Consider the following 12,925-nt stretch of genomic DNA (forward strand, 5'->3'; position numbering starts at 1 on the left):
TAACTGAGGAGGAGGACTTATTGCGGGCTCTGTATTTATGTGATTGCAGCTTAAAGCTAAGTGAGGGAGTTCATCGTCTATGATTGGGTCATGTGGTTATGGCCTTGGCAGTATCGGGTTATTGGTACATTGATAGATTAGTTATGACCAAGAAACGAGAACATCAAAGGTATTTTGGGCAAGAATTTGATGTACATGTGCTACATTTCACCTTATCAGTTCGTGTGCAGATGTTGGGATCACTCAGAGTTTATACTTCTTGTGGATTTGATGTATAAGGAAAATAATTCATCCAATTGCTTATTTGGGAGTGTTCATGTGCTAGCAGAGCACTAGAGTTTGGTTATATTCGGGACCAGGTCAAAGTGGGTGACTCTCAAAAATAATTCTAGTGTGTTCAAGAATTAAGTATTATGTGTAAGGAGTTTTGTCCCGTTGTGTGGTTAAGGATTGAATTTTTGTAGTAGATTATGAAAGGGACGTGGAATGTTTTTTTGTTAGCACCGAGGGTCTGCGATGAGATGTTAGAGAGATGAAAGGAAAAGTCTTTGAATTCATAGAAGATCTTTCAGAACGGGTGCATCAGTTGAGGGTGTGAGATGGCTGATGGGTATTGAGGCAATGTGGTCTCGTGATTTGGGGTCACTCGGGATGAGTGTTGTTTGAGTCCGTTATGTTTTCGAATAGAACTATTATTTCAAGGTAAGTCAAAAGTAAATTGGAAGAAGTCGAGTCAGCTAGTAATGGCTTAAATCAGCATAGTTATGGAAATGATCAGTTCCTTTAGTGTATTAAGCTAGTATTAAGCTATACAGGTGATTCGTGGTTGTACGTGCGGACTTGACATCCACCGTAATTTGGTTGATTTGGAGGTATTTGATTTTGATGGCCTTGTTATGTGTAAATAGATCCCGGAAGAGTTATGGCAGTTTAGACTTCGACTTGAGGTTGGCATTTTCTGTGATTATGGGAATTCAGTTACGTGTTGCAATTGTTCTTCTGAAATAAGTTGGGTGAAAGGGTTCTAGCCGATGAAGTGTTTATTTTATTGGTGGTTCAGGGGTCATGATGAAATTCTTATACTCTCGTGTAGCATCACGATAAGGTACAGTGAACGGTATGTAAATATTGGAAGATGGGGATCAAGGTTGTTGCTCCGTGTTGATAAGAATGTCATGAGTTCAGAGGAGCGGGGGAGGATTTCAAATGTTCAGAGTATGCTGGAACTATTTGCGAGTAGCCTGAGGATGGTCTGTTTTGTGGTAGAAGTGTTGGGTATTGAAATATGGATGCTTGACTAGTACTATAGAAATAACATGATCGATGTCCATTGATGTTTAGATTTGCTACCTGGTGCGGAAGGTTGTGGGAGTATATCCCACGGGAAGAGATAAGTGTGACGCGTTAGTCATTTTATTATTAGAGATTGAAATTAGGTATGGAGATTCCGGTATTATCGCTAATGGGAGAGTTTATGCCTGAGAGGTGCTTTACTCATTTGGTTTTGGACTGTGGGAGTTTGTTCCAGATTGGACGACTGCTCGTATGTGTCATGAATATGGTCATTTTGGATCCTTGAAAGGTTATTGGCCTAGTACGGGATGATCGGAATCGACTTGAGGTCCGTTGGAAGGTCTAATGTGAATGGGTGCTCTACATTAGGTCGAATGTGTTCATTCAGCATAGCATTGCTTATGGAGGGTCTTCGGACATTGGATGTTATTCTGTCATCAGCTATTCTATGTAATACTCTAATATGCCATATGGGTTGTGAGACAGCTTAAATTATTTGCATATGTGTTTTGATCCCGTGTAGCTTGTGGTGTTATATGAGCAAGATGGCTCTCGAGATGCTGGTCGTTATGGTACCTTAGTCGTGCTTGGCATTTTGTAGCGCATGGCTCTATATGTCTCCCCAGGGTTTATTTTATGCACTTGGCGTGCTTGTGATTGATATTCAGGCATTTCGTGGGTATGAGCATTCTGGCTCGGTAGGTATTTTCTTATATGTTGTTATGTGTGGATCAGGTGGCACGCCGCCACGAGTATCATGTTTGGATCGGGTTGTACGCTGCAATGGTATCATATGTGGATCGAGTTGCATGCCGCCACAGTGAGATGTTGAGTACGGATCCTTATACTTATTTTGTGCGCCTTGTTTCTCATCTCTGAGATAGGTTCATAGCATATGTTTGGCCGTTTTATTCTTTATAAGGGCTGGGTAGTTATTTGGCAGAGTTCGTTCTTCCTTATGGGTCATATTGGAGTTGTATATCCTCGGTGCATTGATGGCATCATATGAAATTTTAGACGGTGTTTGAGGTAGCTTATTTCCCGAGTACTTGAATTGGGTGAGACGGGGTTATTGGACCTGGAATCAATGCGATCAGATTTATCTAAGGTATATTAAAGAGAAAAAATCACTATTCATATCAAAATGAGGTAATGGTTCTTGTCAAGTAGAGAGATTCCATGATTTATTGATTAGGCGGGTGGTTATGAGCTTCTACATGTCGTTTTCATCGTTGCGGTATCGCGAGGGTTGGATCAGGGCTTATGCGCGTTATGAGGTATACTATGGGCATCAGGTTAGTTAATTTGCAGCTTTTACGGTTGAAGGATGTTGTTATGGGCTTACGAATTATATGGTGCATTGTGTGGTTTCAGCATGCATGATCATATTTGGTACAACGAGTTCAGTTTAATATGGTGTTTATAGTGTTCGTATGATTAAATCAGGTCTCGTGGAGAATTACGGATATTGGAATTTGGTTCTAAGGTTTGCGGGCTGAGGTAAAAGGAGGATTTTTAGTCTGGCTCGAGCTAATGAGATCATATGGGTTGTGGTGGCACAGGTAGGTGCACGAGGTATTGAATAGTGGTTTTGGACAATTCTGAAACGATTCTTGGCACGTTTGAGGACGAACATATGTTTAAGTGGGGGAGAATGTAACGACCTGACCGGTCATTTTGAGCTATAGCATGTCGTTCGGCAGTGTAAGTCTTCGAGTAGCTTCACTTCATGTTTTATGACTTGTACGTGTGGTCAAATATAATTTCGGAAAGTTCGGAGTTGATTCGGAAGAAAAATTCTCAATTCGGAAGCTTTAAGTTGGAAGAATTGACCAGGGTTTGACTTTTGAGTAAAGGGCCTCGGAATCAGGATTTGAAGGTTCCAATAGGTTTGTATGATAATTTCGGACTTGGGCGTATATTCGGTTAAGTATCGGGTGGCCCGGGAGCATTTCGATGCTTATTGTGGAAAGTTGGCATTTGACGGTTTTAGAAATTCCTAAGTTTGATATGAAATGGACTTTGGCTTTATTGATGTCCATTTTGAATTCCGATCTTGGAATAGGTTCGTATCGTGATTCATGACTTGTACATGAAGTTTGGCGACATTCCGGAATGATTAGATATTATTCGGATGCGTTCGTCGAAGTTTGAATGTTTGAAAGTTGAAAGAATAATTTTGGTCGTCGGTTCATAATATTAGGACCTGTTGGTAAGATTGGACGGGGGGCCTCGGGTGTGATGCGGAGTGGTTTCGGATAATTTTTCCTTGTTTCGTAACTGTCGGTGCTGCTGTTTGGTTTTGTTCTTCGCGAACGCGAAGGGCCTCATGCGTTTGCGAAGAAGGATTTTGGCTGATGAAATTTTGTGCTTCGCATTCGCACAATTGTCTCGCGTTCCTGAAGGTCTGGACGGCAAGGCTTTGCGTTCGCATCTACACGATCGTGTTCACGATGAAGAAGCTGGCCTGGTTAGGGATCTGGTCTTTACGTTTGCGAATGTGCAGCCGCATTCACGATGGGCAGGTTGGTAAAGCTTCACGTTCGCGGGCCCTGTCTCACGTTCGCATAGAGGAATTAGGGGAGCAGAAGCTCGTAGCTCTTCACAAACGCGAGGGACTTGCCGCGTTCATGAAGAAGGTCGGGCTGGGTAGTGTTGTTTTAAATCGGGGGTTTGGCTCATTTTCACTTCATTTCTTCCATGGGAGCCGACTTTGGAGCGATTTCTGGGTGCCATTTTCATCACCAATCATGGGGTAAGTTTTTTCTACGCATTGTGATATACAAGGTTAGGCTTGTAAATTCAAGAAGATAAGTGGAAAATGTGGGATTTTTGGGTTGAAGACCTAGAATTGGTATTTTTGGAGTTTGACCACGAAATTGGATATGGAATTGGGAATAAATTATATATTTAAGTTCGTGACGTTATATGTAATGCTTATCTTCGAAATGTTTTGGAATCTGGGCACGTGGGCCCGAGGGTTGACTTTTTGAGTGGAGATGGAGATTTTTATAAATTATTAAATTATAAGCATTGGAGTATATTTTGATTGATCACGTTGTTTGACTAGTTTCCGATCGATGGGCATTGGATGAGGTGTTAGAGGGGTGTTGGAGCCGGTTATGGAGCTACGGAGCGAGGTAAGTCTCATGTCTAAACATTGTGAGGGGAAAACTACCCCGTAAGTGTGTATTTGTTATGTGCTACTTGTTGTGGGGATCACATACGCACAAGGTGATGAGAGTCCGTACGTAGCTAATATCATGTTTATGTCCGGGTGGACTTACGATTTTATCATGCAATATTTGTATTATCTGAATTCAACTTTTTAGTTTAATTACCTAAGACTTATAAATGAAATGTGATTAGAGATCATGTTAGATCGAATCTCCTTACCTCGAGTTATATTGAAAATGCGTAGCCAGTAATTCAATAAGTTTATTCTCTTCCTGGGGATCTGGCTGAATGTCTTAGCAATATATTTATGTATGAGATGCATCCATGGATCGAGTCGTACGACCTCGGCAGTGTATGTACATGACTATATGGATCGGGCCAAACGACCTCGGCATAATTTGCGCGTAAAATCGTTCGGAGTCCGAATAACCACGAGATTACCCTCTTGATTGAACTTGGAAATTTCATTATATTCTTCTATGACCTGAGATCGGATATTTAATTGATGGTTCTTATTTGTTGAGATAGCATGTGGCACCTGGGATTTTAAACTGATGATATTTTGCTAAAGGATTTTGTTATCTACTGTTCCTTGCCCTATTGATCTTGTTGTATTTCATGCCTGCTTATGATTCCTACATTTTATTTATTGGACCAATAGTAAGTGTTGATGTCGACTCCTTGTCACTACTTCTCAGGGCTTAGGCTAGATACTTACTGGGTACGCATTGATTTACGTACTCATGCTATACTTCTGCACTACACGTGCAGAATCTGACAGGTTCATTTGGTGGTCATCCTGGCGCGTAGGCGCAACTGCTGAGGGGACTTTATGGTGAGCTGTTTTCTATGCTACACACCGCATCCCTTAGAGTCTCCATTTTATTTATTTACTTTATCTTATCTATTTTATATTCCATATAGATGTTGTATTATTATTACACTCTTTAGCAGATGCTTATGCACTTATGACACCGGGATTTGGGGATGTTCAAGAATTTGTTTATGGTTTTTCTTAACATTAGCACACTTTTACTTTATATTTTATTTAAATTGTATGTCTCTGCGATTTTTAATGCATTAATTTCTTTACCTAATATAATTTATGATTTCAAAATTAATAAAATGAATAATTTAGTTGGCAGTTCAGCGTTGGCTTGCCTTACGACGACGTTGGGCGCCATCACGACCTATATTGGGTTTTGGGTCATGATATTTTCTTCCAAAAACCTTGTTTCAAACCATAAGCATGCAGTTACATATGTTGGTGCCACACGAAGCGTAAATAACTCTTTTTCGAGAATGACTCAGTTAGGGCTTTTATTCATTACTACTTACTACTACTATTACCTAAACATGAAATTGGGTCATTCCCTTCAGAAATTTGTCACACTATCCATCATCGGGAAGAGTCACCCAGTTCACACAAAAGACCATCTTTGGAAAGAACCGTGGCATTAAGAAAATCAAAGGTTTATTATCAACACAAATAAGAAAAACATAAAAGCTACTAAAACAAACACAATTAAAGATAACAAACAAAAAATGCTAATAAATGTAACAACTACTAAATATAAACAAAAAGTAGAATCATCCAATTATTACATCCCAATGTTGTCAAAATGTATCAAATCATCTTCAAATATGCTCCACCCCTCCCCTTCCCCCTCCCCCTCCCCCCCCCCCCCAAATAAAAAGAAGCAATTGTCCCTAATTCTTAGCAAAGTAAGATCAAAGAGCAGGGAGGGTGAAGAAACTTCCTAAGTGTCCTCAATCATCAAAGTGTCACCAACAAAATCAATTCCCGTTGGCTCAGCTAATTGAAGTCATCATCAAGTGTGGAAGAGGCCTGAGAGCTGAACATATCACGCGCCGCCTAGGTAGTGTCAGATGCAAGGCACGGCTTCTCAAGCTGAGCCGCGGGATCCTCATAAGAAGACGGAGCTGGGTGAGGCTGGCGGAGTCTAGTAGCATGTCAAAGGGTAAATCAGCAGCCTCAGCTATCCGGGTCACCTCAGCTCGAAGTGCATCAACTGACTTCTTGCTGGCTTGTGTATTTCTCATCTTCCTTACCTGCTTGGTCAACCATTCCATTACTGCACCATAATGTACTAGTGTATCTATAATCACCTTCCGGTTGTCCAAGATTATGGTGAGCTTCTTATATATGTAAGAGGGATCCAATGGTGCTTGTGAAGATGATTGCCCTGCAGCTGTACTGGAGATCTCAGACAGCTTTGAAGTAGCTGCCTGCATCTAGTTGTTGAGGCTCGCAAGTGTCTGAGAGACCCGCAAGGCAGACAACAGGCCTATAGCATAGGCACTGGCCTCGGAGATGGAGTAGGCCCTGTAGTAGGGGCTAAGGATGGTGGCTCAGGAATGGCAGCTGCTGCACTAGTAGAAAGCTCAGCCAAAGTAGATGGAATATCAGATGCACTAGGAGCTACCACTACTGGCTCATCAGGCTGGCCAGCAGTAGTAGAATTGTGAAGGTTTTTTTTTGGGCTCCTCAGATCTTGCAGCTTGTACCACTCAAATGGTCCTGTCGTCTTGACCTTGGTGTCAAATGGCCTGGACTCCACCTTAGCATCAGTCAGATACTCAGTGATATTGTTGGGGTAGGGGTAAGATTTGTTGCCCTACTGTGCCACAAGTGAGATGTTGGCCGACATCAAGGCACCCACATTGATCGGGTACCTGGCCATGATAGAGGCTACCAATATAGCACGTGGAAGGGGCAAGTTGTTCTCACTCAAACACAGGTCAAGTCTGATGCACACAAAGGTCTTCCACCCTTTTGTCTCGAAGCTCAAAGTATTCCGGAGGACTCGTACCCCAGCACCTATCCAAGGGGGAGTAGGTGCAGGTGCAAGAATCTCAGCAAGCCACGGTCTAGCCTTCTCCTTCAGAGCCACCTTTTCCAAATACTCCTTTGGCTCCACATCATAAAACCTCAAGTACGCATTCAGAGTGTGCTGATCAAATTTTACTTTCAGGTTGTGCACCTTGGTGATCTTTGTCCCTTTGAGAATATGCGCTGTGTTGGAATAGAATTTTCGGACAAGATTCTCCTTCACATCCACCAGCTTCTCAGAAAACTGCATCCATCCCTTTCTCTTGGTAAACTGCTCTAAGACTGTGGGGTTGTATTTGTCTAACTCTTTGAGGAGGAATTGCCACTCGTGAGTCAGAGATCTCTCATTCCACCACATTCGAAAGTTTGAATATGTTCGCAAACTCAAGAATCTGTCTTCCTAGATAACCTTCTTCTTTGTCTTAGTTGTGCTTGCTTGTGCACTTGCTCCCCCTCTCCAATCATCTGTGGAATCATCAAAATCAGAGGCTGGAGTAGTTGCGCTGGACTCATGACTGTCAATCTCTTAAACCTGGGAGGTACTGTGAGATGTAGAAGGCACATCTAGAGGCTTAGACTGCCGTTGTGGCCTAGATTGTTCTTTGTTGTGCTCTTCCAGAAAAGACACAGAATTCCCCTCTGAGGCCTCCCTAGACGGGGCATAAGAACTCGACTCTGAGAGGCTTTTACCTCTCCCCCAGACTGCAGTTGTCTTCTTTGTAATTGATCGTTGGACACTTGGGTGCATGGCACCTCTACCCCTGCCCCTTAAAGATTCAACTCTTCATTTTGAAGATTCACCTCGGCTTGATCGCACAATTGTTTGTATATGCACAAAGAGACTTGTTAGTTGATATTAATGTTAAAAACAGTTAAGAATCATATAAGCATGTGAGGACATCATAGAAGCAGTGAGGTTTCAGGATTACCGCATGCAGTAGAGAAGGGTCAAGTGTGGTCCGCATATTTTGAAGTGCGGTCTGCAAAGTGGAAGTACAGACCGCACAATTCCGCACGTGAGCCACATAATTCCACATGCGGGCCGCACTTCAGCGCAGTTTTTCTTGGTTATCAGGTTCATCTTTCTAATAGACAGTGCCACTGCCTTTTGCGGCCGCAGAAATTATCTGCGGTCCACACAAAAAGGTTTGCGGTTTCTACTTGAGATTCTCAGAGAGTAGGTCTCTGATTATCAGTGCGGACCTATTCTGCACCCGCATAACAAAATCCTCAGTCCACACTATTAAAGTGCGGCTGCAAAAACATCAAGCAAACTAAGTTACACAAAACAACAGTTTGCGGACTACACAATTTCAAGTGCGGTCTGCACAATCAAGAACAATAGTGGTGACAAGTTTATTAACCTATATTATGCAAAAAGTGTGTTCAGTCCTACTCGACAACATGGTATAGACATGATAAGCAATCAACCCAACCCAATCTAAGCAAGCTTTATCAATTTCCCAGTATTAAACTACCCCCACATGGACACATTGAAGGAACGCAATAACAGATGTCCTAAAAGATGTTAAAAAGTCAAAATAAATTCAAAAATAACATCAACAAGATTGAAGTGATGCATACCAGATAGTGCTAATGTACAAAGATTCAAGGGAGTGAAGGGTTGTTTGTGATCCAAATTGCAAGTAAACGGGCAACTTCTCAGAGTAAACAGTATGAGAGTGAAGAGAATGAAAAAGTGTAAAAGGAGGGCTACTGTTCTATTTATACTCCGAGAAGATTGAGGGTTACAGAGGCGAGTGCGGCCGCACAATTCCAAGTGTGGCCCGTACTCTGATACCTAGACATCAGTGAAGAACTTAGTTATGTGGTCTGCACTTTCTAAAGTGTGGCCACACTCCTGACAATGTAGTAGAACCACCTCTCTGATAGTGTGTTTTTGCGACCACATAATTTGTGAAGGTCCGCAAACTTACTATTGGGAGAAAGGTTTAGAGGACCTTCCATTTAGCACCTAAGATTGACTCTTGCAAGTGTGGTCCGCAGAGGAAATCCGCGGCCACATAAGAGCTTCTGTAGTCAGTATTTCTTTTCTGCGACCACACAAAGAAAAAGTATGGTCCGTATTTCTAGCCTGGATGATAAAACCTCAGCTACCATTTCACATCTAACACTAATCCCTGCAGCACACTTTAAATCAATTTAGAAACAACAAATAACATTTAAGTAAAAGAGAAAAAAGGAAAAGAACTTGGGTTGCCTCCCAAGAAGCGCCTTATTTAACATCACGGCACAATGCAATGTCATAGCATCCTCAAGCAAAGTAAATAACCTCCACACATGGGGCTATCCAACTTTTCCCAAGTAGTGCTTCAGCTGGTGACCATTGACTCAAAATATTTCATTGTTCTTATTCTTCAGGTCCAAGGCACCGAAAGGTGTCACACCATCAATTTCAAAAGGACCACTCCACTTTGACTTGAGCTTCCCGGGAAACATCCTCAACCTTGAGTTGAACAACACTAGATCACTGGCCTTAATTTCCTTGTTCCAAATATACTTGTCATGAAGATATTTCATCTTTTCTTTGTATAAGAATGAACTCTAATATGCATAGTACCTGAACTCATCCAATTCATTCAAGTGTGTAACCCGTAAGTTAGCGGCTACATCCTTATCAAGATTCAATTTCTTCAAGGCCTACATTGCCGTGTGCTCTAGTTCCACCGGAAGATGACAAGCTTTCCCTAACACCAACCGGTATGGGCACATTCCGATAGGCGTTTTTTAATCCGCTCTATATTCCTATAGAGAATCATCAAGCCTATTAGACCAATCTGTGCGATTTGCATTCACCGTCTTGGACAAAATACTTTTTATCTTCTGGTTGGAGACTTCCACTTGACCACTAGCTTGAGGGCGATAGGGAGCTGTCACCTTATGAGTAACACCATACTTTCCAAGTAAAGTGTCGAAAGCCTTGTTTCAAAAATATGACCCTCCATCACTTATGATTGCTCGCGGAGTACCAAATCTTGTAAAAATATTCTTCTTCAAGAAAGCCACTACATTTCTAGCCTCATTATTAGGTAAAACAATGGCCTCAACCCATTTAGACACAAAATCCACCGCGACCAAAATGTAGGTGGTTCCACAAGAACTCACAAAAGGGCCCATAAAGTCAATACAAACATCAAAAATATCAATCTCCAAAATAGTTGTAAGGGGCATCTCATGTTTCTTTGAAATTTCACCGGCACATTGACATTCATCACATCTTTTTACCAACTCATTTGCATCTTTGTAAAGAGTAGGCCAATAGAAACCACAACTTAGGACTTTAGCTTTCGTTCTCTCTCCACCAACATGACCACTATATGGCGAAGAATGACAAGACCCAAGAATCTCCCCTTGCTCTTCCTCCGGCACACACCTCCGAATCACCCCATCCGTGCAAATCTGGAAAAGGTATGCTTCATCCCAATAGTATTCTTGGCAATCCCTCTTGAGATTCTTCCTTTGGTTTGAAGAGAACTAATCCGGAATGATACCACTCACAAAAAATTGGTGAAATCCACGAACCATGGTACCTCTTTCATTGAAAGTGCCAAAAGTTGCTCATGGGGTAAAAAGTCATTAATTTCAAGGCCATCATGTGGCCTCCCCGCCTCCTCCAAACGAGACAAGTGGTCCGCCACTTGATTTTCACTTCCATTCTTATCTTGGATATCAATGTCAAACTCTTGAAACAAAAGTGCCCATCTCATCAAACGAGATTTAGATTCCTTTTTATTGATAAGACAACAAAATACCACATGATCCGTGTGTCACGCCCCAACTTTAGAGAGCGTGACCGGCAGTCGACCGAGACATCCTAGTCAAGCAAGCCTACTTGATGCCTTCTACCCCAACCTTACCCATGAACAATGTAAGAATCATTAATCAAGACATAGACATGAGAAGGGTAAAGTGTTCCACATTCTTTTTCCATTACTCAAAGGAGCTTCATTTATGATTTCCAAAATATTACAAGTTTATAGTTAGGAGGGAAAACATGTTTGATACATACCAACACTTCTAGTTCATTACCCAATATCGAACACCACCCACAATATGTCTACGGAGCACCTAAGTATAAAAAAGAGTAGTATGGAAGTGCCGGCGACAAGGCCCCGGCTATACCTCAAAACACAATATGCAAAATCAAATGTCATAAGGTTGTTAAGTAGAATAGGTCTCACCAAGTCTGCTGAGAAAAAGGTAACTACTAACGAGGATCAATGTTGTCCGCTGATGAACCACCTGCATCAATTAAAGATGCATCGCCCCCCAGCAAAAGGGACGTTAATACATATGGAATAGTACTATTATGTAGAACAAAATATCCTCTCATGAAATAAAATGCCAATATAAAAAGGGGATAATCATGAAAGCAGCAAGTAACAACATATGATATCCAAATGCCAAGTTAAAACATAACAATTTTCAAAATAAGAAGATAACATTTTTGGTTGGTTGGAAGATCATTAGCCTCCGATCATCACACCATACACGAGGCATGGAGTCCGATCACAAACTCGATCGGCTGAGCCATATCTCCATGAATCAGTGTGGATTGACATGGTGATGCGAATAAAAGGTGATACCAATAAGGAGGAACCACCATGTGCGCGACATGGCATCCGATCACCACCCGATCAGCTAGGTCATCTCTCCACATATGCCGTGTGAGTCAACATCCAATCCAATTCCAAATTTAATCTCATCCCAATCAAAGGGAATAATCCCAAAACATCAATCTTATCCCAATTAAGGGGAACATCTCAATCAACTCTTACACCGGCATGTGTAGTTTCAAGTGTGGGCCGTTACAACCCACCTTTCCTCGGCTCGCTAATGATACTCCCAAAAATATTTTATTTTGCACACAAAGGAAATAGAAATACAAATGCATTAATCTCATAACCTTACACGCCATATATAGCTTCATTATTACTTTCAATCACTCACAACATCATTATTTCATTGGCTCTCTTGGTCGTACATAGAGTTCTTCATTAATGGCACGTTGGTCGTATTTTATAGTACACACTTTCATTTCTTTACTTTCAAGGATCATTATGACAAACATCAACATATAGAATGTTTCAGAAATCATAACTTTAAGCTCATTAGTAATAAAGGCTTTAAACACAATGGATTTCTTTCCAAAGAAATGGAGCAAAATGATTGGCAATCGAAGCACAAAGTAAAATTATAAACGAGCAACACACCATTTATTCTTAAAATACTTTTGCCCAAAAAGTCAATACATAATTTTAACTCATGAGTATGTAAGAACTCGAAATACATTGGAAATACTTACAAAGCATAGCATGGTGATTTACGATTGAAACATGGGTTCAAATCATAGGCATTAGTTAAAATAACCATATTTGAACATTTTCCCACTAAGGGGAACATAATATGATAATGGAAGTTTGAACATGACTTGAGTACATAAGCTTTTAGAAAAATCTATTTTCGGAATCAATTTGGAACGATTGGGATGAGAGATTGAACAAACCATATTTAGAACTTCCGAGGAACTCATGGATTCCAATTCTAGAAAGGGAGTTTAGCCAACATACCTCGCTTGAG

This window comes from Nicotiana tomentosiformis, chromosome 2, assembly GCF_000390325.3.
Source record: "Nicotiana tomentosiformis chromosome 2, ASM39032v3, whole genome shotgun sequence".
Taxonomy (NCBI): Eukaryota; Viridiplantae; Streptophyta; class Magnoliopsida; order Solanales; family Solanaceae; genus Nicotiana; species Nicotiana tomentosiformis.